We start from the raw sequence: 14015 nt of genomic DNA, 5'->3' as shown, positions 1-14015 counted from the left end.
TAAGAAAAATGCAAAAAGAGCAAATAACCATACTATAACAGTAATAAACTGTTAACTCAGAATTGACTGCATCAGGCTGCAGAAGTGCTCAAAGTACACCCACCTCTCCCTCTTTGCCGCCACAGTACTAAGTACCTGCCTGCATTCTAGCAATCGCGGTACAGTAGTTCCCCCTTATCAGCCAGGGACACATTCTAAGACCCCCAGTGGATTCCTTAAAACTTAAGATAGTACCAAACCTTATATATACTATATTTTTTCCTACACATACATACCTATGATAAACTTTAATTTATAAATTAGGAACAGTAAGAGATTAACAACAACAAATAATAAAAGATTATGACAATATACTGTAGTTGAAGTTATGTGAATGTGGTCTCTCTCAAAATATCTTCTTGTATTGCACTCACCTTTTCACTTAAAGGAAGCACTTTACGGCTTCTCTTTGTCATATGTGAACCTCCAGCATCACTGCTCTAGCACTTTAGGGTGACTATTAAGTAAAATAAGGGTGACTTGAACATAAGCACAACAGTCAATCTGATAACCAAGGTGGCTACTAAGTGACTAACAGGTGGGGAGCACATACAGTGTAGGTATGCTGGACAAAAGTATATAATTCCTATCCTGGGCAAGATGGACTGGGATGGCTGGAGATTTTATCATGCTACTCAGAATGACACGCAATTTAAAACTTACGAATTGTTTATTTCTGGAATTTTCCATTTAAATTTTTGGACCATAGTTAACTGCTGGTAATTGAAACCCCTGAAAGTGAAGCCACAGTTAAGGAAGGACTACTGTACTGCAGTTGTCTGTCTTTCTGCTCCTCTCCACTTACGGCTCAACAGAAAATAACTCTATTTCCTGCATTCAAATAAGCACTCTGCTAAAGGCTGCTGAATGAATAAGCAAACACAGCTTGATGAATTCATTTGAGTCAATGACGAAAACCTAAATGTTAATATGTAGCTATTCTGATGAACAAAACAGAAACTTCGTATCAAAAATTAAAATAAAAAATAATAAAATCACAGAGTTCAGATGGCTAAGACAAAACGAGAAGAGGGAGGGTAAAAATGGGACATGAAGAAGTAGGAATTTTTATTCTTAAATTTAAAATGCACAGAATCTGGGGGTGGCTCCATAGTGTAGTGGTTAGCATGTCTGCTTTATACGCAGAAGGTCCTGGGTTCATGCCCCAGGTGGAGCCACAGACCATACCCTGGGTGTGCCAGGCCCCCCAAGTGCGCCAGGTGCATACCGGAAACGTGGGGGAGGAGACGCCCCGCCTTCAGAGATCCAGCTTAAAAGAGGAGTCTTGGTTTGTTTTGTTCAACTACATGTCACCAGAACCTGGGCACGTGGTAGGCCACGAATTTAAAGAGGGGAAAAAATAAAATAAAATAAAATGCACAGTATCTAAGCAAATCATTACTATTTTTAAGATATTCAGTATTCTCTGCCGTTATGCACCCTTACTCTGACAACAAGGGAGGAGTGTGCAAAAACCACTGCATGCCCAGGTTCTCTTGGCCTTTGGGGAAAGAAAGTTTCTATCACAATGCTTCCCAGCCTTCTGAATTTCACAGATGAGCAATTTTTTTGGACCGACAAAGGGTCAATAACTTTTTAATTTCGCAAATGAGTTTAAAAAGAAACCAACACACACACACACACACACACACACTACCATCCAATATTATCATAGTTTCATAAGAGGGCATTTAAAAACCTGAACAAGTTAGAAAATCGTACTCTCTAAATAAGGGGTTTGTTTCCCTTCCAAGAAAGGAAACCACACACACACACACACACACACACTCTCTCTCTCTCACTCTCTCTCTCTCTCTCTCTCTTTCTCTCTCTCTCTCTCTCACAAACTCACTCAAGAAATATGAACTTGAACCAGTATTTTTGGATCTACTACTAAGTTATGATATTTCATTTTACCACTTGCTTTGTGGAAAAAAAATCCCGTAGACAATTAAAATAAGTTACATAGGCTAAATTTTGTTTTTGCCAAGTGGGTATCTTTTCTTTAGGCTACTTAACCTAAAACTAGCTTTTTCAAGTATGCTGGGAAACCATTTCCTAATGCCAGAAAAAGAAATGACAGATACCAGCAAGAGTTCACAAAAGATGAATGCAATCTGATTTCTTTTAGAAATAGCGTAGCTACTCTTTCCTTTAGTTGGCTGTTAAATTTATAATGCTTTTTCACTCATGTTTTTCCCCACTGAATTCTTAAGGTCTATATATTTAACAAGATTTAACTGCAGCAACTTTTTGTTCATTTAAACTGCAATTGAGTAGTATATCAGTCAAATTTTATTACTGTTATTGGAAATATTATAGCCAAACCACAGAGTTTCCAAACTTCCCATAGAAGCTAAAGTTTTAAACATCGGGTTCTCATGCAAGATGCTATTTTCTGCTACTTAAAAAAAAGAGGAGGAGGAAGAGGAGGAAGAGGAGAAAGAGAGGGGGGAAAAAGAAGAAGGAGGAGGAGGAAGGAAGGAGGAGGAGGAGGAGAAGGAGAACAAACCTCATTCCAAAATGATGTAAGTCAGAAAACTCTTTAAGATCCAGAGGAAAGCCTGTGAAATAATAAGAAAAAGAAAAGTCTCCCCTGGGTTAAGGATGGCTTAAGCAATCATCACTTCATGGTTTCAGTTTTAAGAAGGGCTAACATCTTTCTGGTTTACTCATCCATTACAGATCTATTTCAATAAAAGAAATAATTTTCAAAAATTAAATTTTTATTTTGCATAATCAGGTTTATATCATTAAAGGAAAATTTCCCCATAATTAAAAAAATTTAAGGCAAACAACTTCTACTTTGATTTACTTCTTCTAAATATATCTGTATGTCTTATACAAATATTTCTATTGCACAGAAATATTTGGTTAAGTATTTCCTTCTTCAGAAAGAAAAGTTCATATAAAAAAGTTCAAGAATATATTAAATTTGGTAATATTATCAATTTGAAACGTGCAAACCTTTTGACTCAGCAAATTAATTTTCAGCTATCTTCCTAATGTAAACAACTAACAGTATTTATGACAAAAAAGTAAATCAATGGCTCCCCATCAGAATCATCTGAGAACTATTAAAATTCAGATTCCTAAGTCCACTCAAACCAACCAAATCAAAATTTCACAGCGAGGGTGCAGGGTAAGGTTGGATCCCACTCACTTTTATTTTTAATGAAGCATCTAGACAACTCTTTCACAGTCAGTTCAAAAACAATGAGAAAAGAACAAATAAGAGAGGGTTCAAGATGGCGAAGAATGTAGAGGCTGTGCACACCTCCGCCAGAGACCACGCCAAAATTATAACAAAACTACAGAGCAACCAGTACGTGGAGTCACCAGAGGTCTGGCTGAACAAAAGCCCTACAACTAGGTCACCTCAAACAGCAGGCCACCTCAAAACAGTAGGAGAGGCAGAGACGCGAAATGGCTTGGTCCCACAACCACGTATAGCGATCGAGAATCGGGAGGGCTACCTTGGCTCTCCCTCGCCCACCTGAGAAGCGAGGGGTCCAACCCCATACTGGGCTCCTGAGTCCAGGGTTCCGGTGCTGGGAAGAGAAGTCCCTACAAACCTCTGGCTATGAAAACCAGCAGAAGTAGTGGCTGAGTGAGATGGAGGGCTGCAGGAATTGGAGACTGTTCCTATTAAAGCGCCCACGCCCGGCCTTACTCACAGACAGACTCACTCGCTCTGAGCTTCAGGGCCGGGGCAGCTGCTTGAAGGGCCCCTGGGATGTACAGGGAGGCACTGGGCTGTTGGTCTTCAGGGCAAGGGGTGGAGGGGCGGCTGGCTCCCAGACAGAGGTGCTGGCCATTTTTCTTTTATTGAGCCCTCCCCTCTCCCAGCCTGCAGATAACAAAGGTCGCTCTGCCCAGGGGATTCCCTGAGACTCTGCTTCTCCCAACTGGTGGGCCCACCCAAGCTGCTTCCAGCAATTTATTCCATACAAACCAGCTGTCTTGGCTCCTGCTGCGACCTTTCATAAAATCTCTCAAAGGCTCACAAAACCCAAAGAAGCAGCATCTGGCCTTGGCGTGCTCCATATCTCTTGCTGAGTAGCCCCAAGCCCCACACCAGTGGCAGTCAGCCTCAGTTTCTAATTTGGCCCCTTGAGGTACTTGTAAGCCCAGCACAAGTGGCAGCCATATATGGACTGCTTGGCAACTCTTACCAGGTGGCCCCAGAGGTGTACAAACTGTGGCTAAACTTGGCCTGCAGCTGGACCCCTCCCAGGTCTGTGCCAAGGGGCTCCACAGCACACCTACCACATAAAGCCACTCTACTAAGATCAGGAGACTTAGGAGTCCTACCTAATACATAGAAACAGACACAAGGAGGTAGCCAAAATGGGGAAACAAAGAAGCATGTCTCACATGAAAGAACAGAACAAAGTTCCAGAAAAAGAATTCATCGAAATTGAGACAAGCAATTTTTTATCAAATGCCGAGTTCAAAACACTGTTATGGGGGAAGGGGGGAGGGGGAGGGGGAGGGGAAATGGGGGAGAGGGAGGCTATGTGGTGATACAAAGAAATCTAACTATAGGAGGTGAACACACAGTGTAAATATATATATGCCTTACTGTTAAAAAAAAAACACTGGTTATAAAGATGCTCAAGGAACTTTGGGGAAGAGTAGATGAACTCAGTGAGAACTTTAACAAAGAGACAGAAAACATAAAAATGGAGATGGAAAACATAATGGAGCCAGTCAGAAATGAAGAATATCTGAGATGAAGAGTACATTAGAGGGAATCGAAAGAGTGGATGAAACGAAGGATCGAATCAGCGACACAGAGGGCGGAGCAGCAGAGGACACCCAATCCAATCAGCAACAAGAGAAAAGAACCCAAAAAAATGAAGATAGTTTAAGAAGCCTCTGGGAAAACGTCAAGTGGAACAATAGTCACATCATAGGGGTACCAGAAGGAGAAGAGAGCAAGGAATTGAAAACCTGTTGGAAGAAATAGTGACAGAAAACTTCCCTAACCTAGTGAGGGAAATAGACATACTATCCCAGGAAGTTCACAGAATCCCAAACAAGATGAATCCGAAGAGACCCACACCAAGACATAATTAAAATGCTAAAGGTTAAATTCAAAGAGAAAAATCTTAAAAGCAGCAAGAGAAAAGCAACCAGTTACATACAAGGGAACACCCATAAGACTATCAGACTATTTCTCAACAGAACAGAGGGCTCTGCACAAAATATTTAAAGTGATGAAAACCCAGGACCTACAACCAAGATTACTTTATCCAGCAAAGTTATCATTTAGAATCAAAGGACAGATAAAGAACTTCCCAGAAAAGAAAAAGCTAAAGGAGTTCATAGTCACTAAGCCAGTATTACAGGAAATGTTGGAGGGACTTCTTTAAGAAGAAGAAAAAAATATGTATCAAAAATCTAAATAAAGAATGGCAATAGCTACATATCTATCAAGGAGTACTTCAAATGAAAAAGAATTAAATGCTCCAATCAAAAGACAGGGTGGCTGCATGGATAAGAAAACAAGACGCTTACATATGCTGCCTACAAGAGACTCACTTCAGATTAAAAGACACACAGACTAAAAGTAATGGGATGGAAAAAGATATTTTATCATGGACCTAGAGGGTAGTGTACTGAGTGGAGTAAGTCAGATAGAGGAAGACAAATGCCGTATGATTGTACATCTATGTGGAATCTAAAAAACAAAATAAGCAAACAAAAAAGTAGAAACAAACTCATAGATACAGAGAACATTTTGAGGGTTACCAATCGGATGGGGCTGTGGGGGATTGGTGAAAAAAGGAGGAAGGGATTAAGTACAAAACAGTCATGGAGATAGAAAGCATAGCAGAGGGGCACTAGATTTATTGGGGTGATCACTTTGTGAGTTATATAGATGTCTAATCACTATGTTGTACACCTGAAACTAATATAGTATTGTATTGTATGTCAACCATAACTGAAAAATGAAAAATTAAAAAATAAGAACGAATCAAAATTATATATCCACAGATATCTATATACATACATTATTTAAAGCTCCTTCTTTCTCTTAATTGTCTTTTATAATTAATTTTAACAGCCAAAAATATCATAGATATAAAACTGTATAGAGGTATAGCCACTGTGGAAAACAGTATAGTGGTTCCTCAAAAAAATTAATCAGAATTACCACACGGTCCAGCAATTCTAATTCTGGATCCATACCAAAAAGAGTTGAAAGCAGTGACTCAAACAGATATTTGTACACCCATGTTCACAGAAGCATTGTTCACAATAGCAAAAAGGTATAAACAAACCAAATGTCCATCAGTGGATAAATGGATAAAGAAAATGAAGTACACACACACACACACACACACACACACACACACACACACACACACACACAATTCAGCCTTAAACAGGAATGAAATTCTGACACATGCTACAACATGGAAGAAGCCTAAAGAAATTATGCTGAGTGAAACAAGCCAGATAGAAAAGATGAAGTACTGTATGATTCCACTTGATGAGATACCTAGAGTAGTTAGTTCATACAGGCAGAAGAATGGTGGTTGCCAGGGGCTGGAGGGAAGGGAGAACAGGGAGTTATTGTGTAATGGGTATGGGGTTTTAGTCAGGGAAGATGAAAAAATTCTGAGAGGGATAATGGTGAGTATTGGACAATAATGTGAATATATTCAATGTCATTTAAAAATGATTAAAATAGTACCTTTTATATTGTTTGTTTTACAATTTTTAAAAGCTACACAGAACAAAGATGTACAATTTAAAAATAAGGAAGCACTGTGCACCCATACCCTAATTAGGAAACAGAACACCACAAGGACCTTTAGAAGGCCTCTGTATGCCCCCTCATCACCATCCACCTCTGACTCGACCAGAAGTAATCATTATTTACTATCCCCTCACTTTCCTTTATAGTTCTACCAATATATCACATAAAAATATATTCCTAAGCAACATATTCTTTAATTGTTGGATGTAGTTGTAGCTCATTTTCACTGCAGTGCAAAACGTCAATGTATAAATGTCACAATTTATCCACTCTACTGCTGAAAGAAATCAACTGTCTCCAATATTTTGTTCTTATGAAATAACGAGCATTTTTTAGTTTTCCTATAGTACTGTTCACACATTCCTATAGTGCCGTTGACACAAAAATACATTTTATCTCACAAATCAGTCTACCTTCACATACACAGATACATAACTGACAATAAATTTCTCAAAGTAATACCCTTACAATGAGATACACTGATATTTTCTATTGTATTTAACACATTAGAAAAGTGTTGGTCAAATGCCATTAAATTGTCTTATTCTTACTAATTGGCTTCAAGCCATAGGTTGAAAACAATGTTCTTCAGTACATATTTAGGTGTGAAATTGCTGGATGTAGGGCACAGGCATGTACATCTATATTAGGTAATGTCAAACTGTCTTCCAAAGTGATTGTTCCAATTTACATTCCCATCTGCAGTATATGCAGTGATTTGATTTTAAAGTCATAAATGGATTTTAAGAGTTTATCAAATGTTTTTGCTGTAATTATTAAAATACCATGTGTTTTTGTTAGTCTGTTGGTGAAATAAATTATGTTAATTGGTTTTATATTAAAACAAGCCTGCACTCCTCAAACTGAAATAGGCAATGATTTATTATATTTTTTTATAATGTTAGGTTCAGTTTGCTAATGTTTGGTTTAGGATTTTTACATCTATGTTCATGAGAGACATGGCCTATAATTTTTCTTTGTTATCCATCTCTGGTTTTGAAATCAGAATCATTCCAGTTTCATTAAATGATTTAGGGACTGTCCCTTTTACCCCCTAGTGTCTGAAAAAGGTTATATAAAGCCAGAATTATCTGTTTCTTGAATATTTGACAGGAATCACTTGTAAATATGTTAGCCTATTCCATTTCTTTTGTGACAGGACAACTCATTTCTCTGTTTCTTGAGTTAATTCTCATCAAGTTCTATTTTTTATAGAAATGTCTATGTCATCAAAGAGAAAATATACTAGACAGAATTAACTGTAGCTTTCATCTCCCATATAATTTAAACTTACACTGTTGACAAAACGTACAGATGAGCTACACAGATGTCATTTAAGTCAAGGATCCCCAAACCCCAGGCCGCAGACCTGTACCAGTGCGTGGCCTGTTACAGGAACCAGACCGCAGAGCAGGAGGTGAGCAGCTGGTGAAGCTTCATCTGCATTTGTAGCCCCCTCACCCCCCACAGCATCATCACCTCAGCTCCACCTCAGATCATCAGGCATTAGATTCTCATAGGAGCACTGGTCCCTGGTGCCAAAAAGTTTGGAGACCATTGATCTAAGTAATGGCTGAATGCCTTTAAACAAAATAAATCTGCTCTGAAAACTTTTAATTTATGATGGGCTATTTAACCTTTTCTAATCTCCAACAGATGTCTCCAAAAACTCTGTTCACTTATTCAGCCAGTCTTTCTATGATCTGCTTCTAAATTTCACTTTAACTTCCTTGTCTTCACACTAGATTGTGTACTACTTGAGGGCAGAGACTAAGTCATATGGATCTTTGTATGTCTGGTACATTATTAGGTACCTTATCAATAACAATACTTTTTTAATGAATGAAGATCACAAGGTCCCTTACTGAAGAGGTTAATGTTACTGACTCACCTCTGATTGTCACGTGTACTCCTGGAGAATTCCTATTGGACCATACTTTCATACAGCCCTCCCTGTAACCCAAAGCACAAAGCCATCTGTAAGACAGTTTGCCTTAGTTGAGAGGAGACCATGAAATAGGTTTTCCTTCACTGATGAAGTTACTGAAATAAAACTAAATCTTAAACTACTTGTGGCACCTGAACTCTTTGCTAACCAAATGAGCTAACCACCTAAGTATAAAACTGTACAATGAACAATATGGATAACACACAAAAATGATCAGGGAGAAAAATGCCAGGATTCCATTCTATACTAAATTATGAGTAAATGTCAGCTGTAGAATCTATGTCACCTGGATTCTTCAAGGAATATAACTATTCCTTTGCCAGGGGCCTACCTTAAATAAATCTCCCAAATTGCTAACTTTTAATAATGTTAACTTCCAGAAGAAAAACATTAAAGGGAGGCCAAAATGAGAAAAGGTAAATGTTAGAATCATGGCACTTTAGAGTTAAAAGTAGGGCCTAAAGTCATTTTGGCAAAACCATTTTTTAAGCATTTTAAAACTCAAGTAAAAGTTACTATCCCAATCCACATTTGTCAAAATTCACAGAACTTTATAGCACAAAGAATGAAACTTAATGTATGCAAATTAAAAAAACTTTTAGGAAAGAATGAAACTATGACAAGAGACTAACTGATGATGTATTATTGAACTGTACACTTAAAACCTAAAATTTTATTAACCAATGTCACACCAATAAATTTAATGATAAAAAAAGAATCTAACTGTATTACAAATATATAAAACAGCCATGAGTAGAGGAAAGGGTGCTGACCTAAGTAATTTTGGAAATGACTGGCACCTGTATGACTAAATGCAAAAGGAACCGATTACTCATAAGCGCTAGACTTTACTGGATGAAGCTGTTTCCCACAGGAGCATAGTTGGTAATTCTAATACAGCTACACATGTGTAATGGAATTGAACAATTAAGTAAATAAATGGTGGATGGTTGGAGCCAAGTTTCTCACAGTTAGGGTGGGAATTTACAGATAAGCAAGAGGAAAAGCGTAAAATGACCATGTGATAATGGATTAGAGTGAGAGGCATTAATATGAACTCATGCTTAGCTTAATATAGAAACAGATGGTTACATATAGAAATATTTATAGATTTATGTATATCCATGGGTTTGTGTACACACAAATACTTCCTTGCTCTGTAGCTGAGAGGGCATAAAAGTAACAACACTCCGGTAGCAATGAAGCATAGCACCAATATCTAGATTTCTAATACTTTCTCCGATTACAAGGAACTAATAAGGTCCCTTGGTGAAAATGCAGAATCTAGGGCTGGGACAGGAACTATACAAGATAAATCTGGATGGATAATCTTGTAGTGCCATAAAGAATGTGATCCAAAAATAAAACAACATTTATAGAATGATCTCAAAGAGACACAGGAGACAACTGAAAGAGTGCTTGATGACCAAAGCTGAAATATTTTGAGCACAAAATAAATAGGTTCAGCTAATGTAAATTAATTAAAAAGGGGGAGGGGAGAAGAATCTCCCTTGCAGATTTCTAAATAATTCATGTAGATTTTCCCCATTCTAGTAGGTGGGGCTTAATTTCACTCATCTTCTAACTGATCTCCACCCAGATAAAAATCTTTAGCATTCAGTGTAGCTAGAAACTAAACTAGTTTTACAGTGGAAAGAAAACTGTTTCCACCAGAAGACTGTTGCATAACTTTATTCTTCATTTCTTGGACAAATAAAACTTTTGTGTATATCTATGCCAGAAAATTCATAATAGGAAAATGAAGCTTAAAAATAAAAAAATTAAAACAAGTACTTTCCATAAAAAGACATTACCAAGGCACCCAGGACCTCATTTCCAACTCTCACGTGATTTCCAAGTTGTGTTTATCCCTCAAGCATTCCTTTACGTTTGCACAACTATGAACTAGACTCTGTTAGTTTGAGTAGCTGACTTGATAATTAAATAAGTAAATCACAAAACTCTTGCTTACAAACTATTCTTCCCTTTAGCCCAGCGGTCCCCAACCTTTTTGGCACCAGGTACTGATGCTCCTATGAGAATCTAATTCTTGATGATCTGAGGTGGAGCTGAGGCGGGGATGCTAGCACTGGGGAGCAGCTGCAAATACAGATGAAGCTTCGCTTGCTGGCCCGTGTGCTTGCCGTTCACCTCCTGCTGTGCCACGGACCAGTATCAGTCCATGACCTGGGGTTTTGGGACCACTGCTTTAGCTGAAGTGAACTATCAACCTGTTTTTATATTCAGCTTCTGTGCAAATGAAAACTCAAAAGAGAGATGTGTGACGGAGTACAACATTTAAGGAGGCAAGGTCCAACTGACCCCCACAAGAGGATTTTCTGAAGCCCAGTTTTGATCATGTTATTAAGCAAACTCTTAAGATCTATTCATTTCCTTTCAGAATTTTCTTGAAATGATAAAAACATAAAATACTGATGAGGAATTCTTATTACCTTTTGTTACAGACTGCATGTCTGTGTTCCCCTCAAACTCATGTGTTGAAGCCCTAACCTACAGTAAGATGGTATTTGGAGATGGGGTATTTGAGAGGTAATTAGGGTTAGGTGAAGTCATATGGGAGAGGCCCTTATAATGAGATTAGTGCCCTTATAAAAAGAGACACCAAAGAGCTCACTCTCACTGTCTCCCCAAAGAGGTCATGTGAGCACACAAGGAGATGGCGGCACCTATAAGCCAAAAGAGGCCTTGGAATAAAAACTACCTTGCCAGCCCCTTGATGTTGGACTTCCCATTCTCCAGACTGTGAGAAATAAATTTTATTATTTAAGACACCCAGCCTATGGTATTTTGTTATTGTAGAATGAGCTAAGACCCTCTCTCCAAAACATTCTGCAGATAAAATGTCAACAAGAGTACCTACGAAGTAAGCTACCATGGATTTATAACATAATAAACAAACTAACATTTTTTCAAAATTTAGAGAAAGTATAAAGTATCAGTTAGTGGTTATATCTCTTCAATATTTAGTCACTTCTGACACAGCAGATTTTTGTCCTTAAAAAAGTTCCATTGATTTAGAGATGACTTTTATATGTGTTCTTTTGTTTTCTCCCCAAAAGTTACCCTCCAAAATATAAATTGATTGATTCTGAGATAACAAACAGATATGGGGAAGGGAGGAAACAAGTGAAATCAAAATGTTACTACTCCTTTACCATCTTCAGGTAAATTTAACCGTATATCCCTGAGAGCTTTGCTTACACTTAAAATGATACTGTACTTATAGGTTAAAATTTTCGTTTAAGTATAAACGCCTACTTTTATTATATTAAAATCAGGCAATGGTCTGACAATAAAAAAGCTACTTATGAAATACTGTTATGTTAAACTTTACTTATTAGGATGTTAAATCTTTAGAACTAAGATTTCTCAGAAAAAAATTGATGGAAACGTTAATTGCTTTTCAGACTTGATAGCTGCTGCTTCAAAAGGTAGTTTTATACAAATATTAAATTAAAAAAAAAAACTTTAGAACACAACAAATTGCCTTTATTTTGGTATGCATCCCCATCTCAGTATTTAGTGGTCCCGAAGAGAAAAGTAGAAAAACGCAGCAATTTGTCAGGAAGTCAAGCCTGCCAATTTCAGGGATCTGCGGTGCAGACCAAGTTCTTTCTTAATCCCTGCTGAGGACTGTGAGAAGCAGCAGCATCAAAATCTAAATATGAACTGAATCCAAGGTTTTTGTTCCAGTTGTCAGATTCCAAACTAGACCCAAATGGATTGCAAAGAAGACCAATGAAAGTCCTGTTGAAAACTTCCATTTTTAAAAGCTATAGCAATTATAGAAAAAGTAAACAATTCATTCAGAGGGATCATGTATGTTTACAAGTGTTTTCTATGGCCGTTCTCCAAGCTTAACCACCAAGAACTTTGAGAGTTGGTATGTCTGAGTAACCCTGCTGACTGTTCTTTTCACTTTATCAGACCTAAGCTGAAAAAAACACATCAGCTGCTGCTGACGGCAAAGGGTGGCAGGGCCGAGGACCCAATATTCATTTCCTAGGCTGGTGGAGAGTAAATGAAAGTGGTTCCAACACTAAAGACGAAGGTCAGAGACTCTTTCCAACCTTACCTGATGGCTTTTGGCCAAAGCAAGAGAGTGTCATGGAAAGTGTTTGGTGGTGACGGTGATAAAAGGGACTTGAAGAGGAGGAAGCAGCATACAAAGGTGAGGGAAGAAGATATGGGGAAAGCCCTGAATTCCTCACCAAAGGCCAGTTTCAGCAGAGTAGAGGGGTTGCAATTTATACTTCAGCCAAGGGTGGCAGTTGAGAGTGGGGAAAGGAAGATGGCTTGGAAGGGGGGCATCATTTAAGACTTAAAAAAGAAACCAGGGGTGTAGACAAAGCACCCATACACACCCAGCAGGAGTCCCACTGTGACTGAATTCTTCTAACAAGCCACCCCAAGCTCAAGGGCTGTTGCAAGGAGGGAAGGAGGCAGGGGAGGGAAAGGGGAAGAAGGCAGAGACACCAGGTCATGTAATTAGCAGCAAGGTGATTGTATGATATATCTTTTCACAGTTAAAATTTTAAAATTTCTCCAACAAAATAAGATAACAGATTGCTATTATTACTATCATTCTATTATTATTATTATTGAATGAAGAAAGATCAGATATATCTATTTCTCTCCAAAAAAAAAAAAAGAGCATTTCTGGAATAAATAAAAAGATTTAATGAATTTAATGGACTTTCATATTAATGTTACCTGGACAGAAAATAAAGTTATACTCCTGGACCTTCAAAAATATCTTAATTGCTTTAATTCTTCCTATCAACACTATAAATGTTTTGATAAAATGAATTACCAGGCAATAGTTGCCAAAGCATGCCAGGAATTTAAGAATGAGAAGATTAACAGCTCTTTCTAACAGATTTCAATTCAGTCATTTTGTATGAATTGTTCCTGAAATACTCTAAGCTCTTTTCTCATCTCTGGTCTTTGCGCCGGTCGGCCACCCCCCTCTTCCTAAAATACCCTTCTTCTTCTTGCCAGCATGGCAAATTCCTACTTAAGAGTCATCTCTTTTGGGAGATCTCCCAGCCCCTCCAGCCAATTCAGCACTCTTTCTGGTCTTCTATTTATTTTGTAAAGTATCTTTATTGTCTTACAGTTATATAAAATATTCATTGAGTTACGTGGCCTATCAGACTTAAGCTGACATTACATGAATATACAGATAGTTTCTACTTTTCACCAGTTCGCAAGTTACAATTCTGCTCATTAATA

General features: G+C 37.9%; 1 protein-coding gene and 1 non-coding gene across 3 annotated transcripts in view; one reads left to right on the top strand and one right to left on the bottom strand.

Moving 5' to 3' along the window:
* The window catches only part of FBXO42 (F-box protein 42), an 85229-nt gene that overhangs the window by 48729 nt on the left and 22485 nt on the right, over positions 1-14015 (bottom strand). The window lies entirely within an intron of this gene.
* On the top strand, positions 1144-1217 carry TRNAI-UAU. Its single transcript has one exon. It is a non-coding gene; the product is annotated as a tRNA-Ile (tRNA).

Source organism: Pteropus alecto, unplaced genomic scaffold (assembly GCF_000325575.1).
Source record: "Pteropus alecto unplaced genomic scaffold, ASM32557v1 scaffold125, whole genome shotgun sequence".
NCBI classification, from domain to species: Eukaryota; Metazoa; Chordata; class Mammalia; order Chiroptera; family Pteropodidae; genus Pteropus; species Pteropus alecto.
This window is presented reverse-complemented; position numbering and strand designations above follow the sequence as displayed.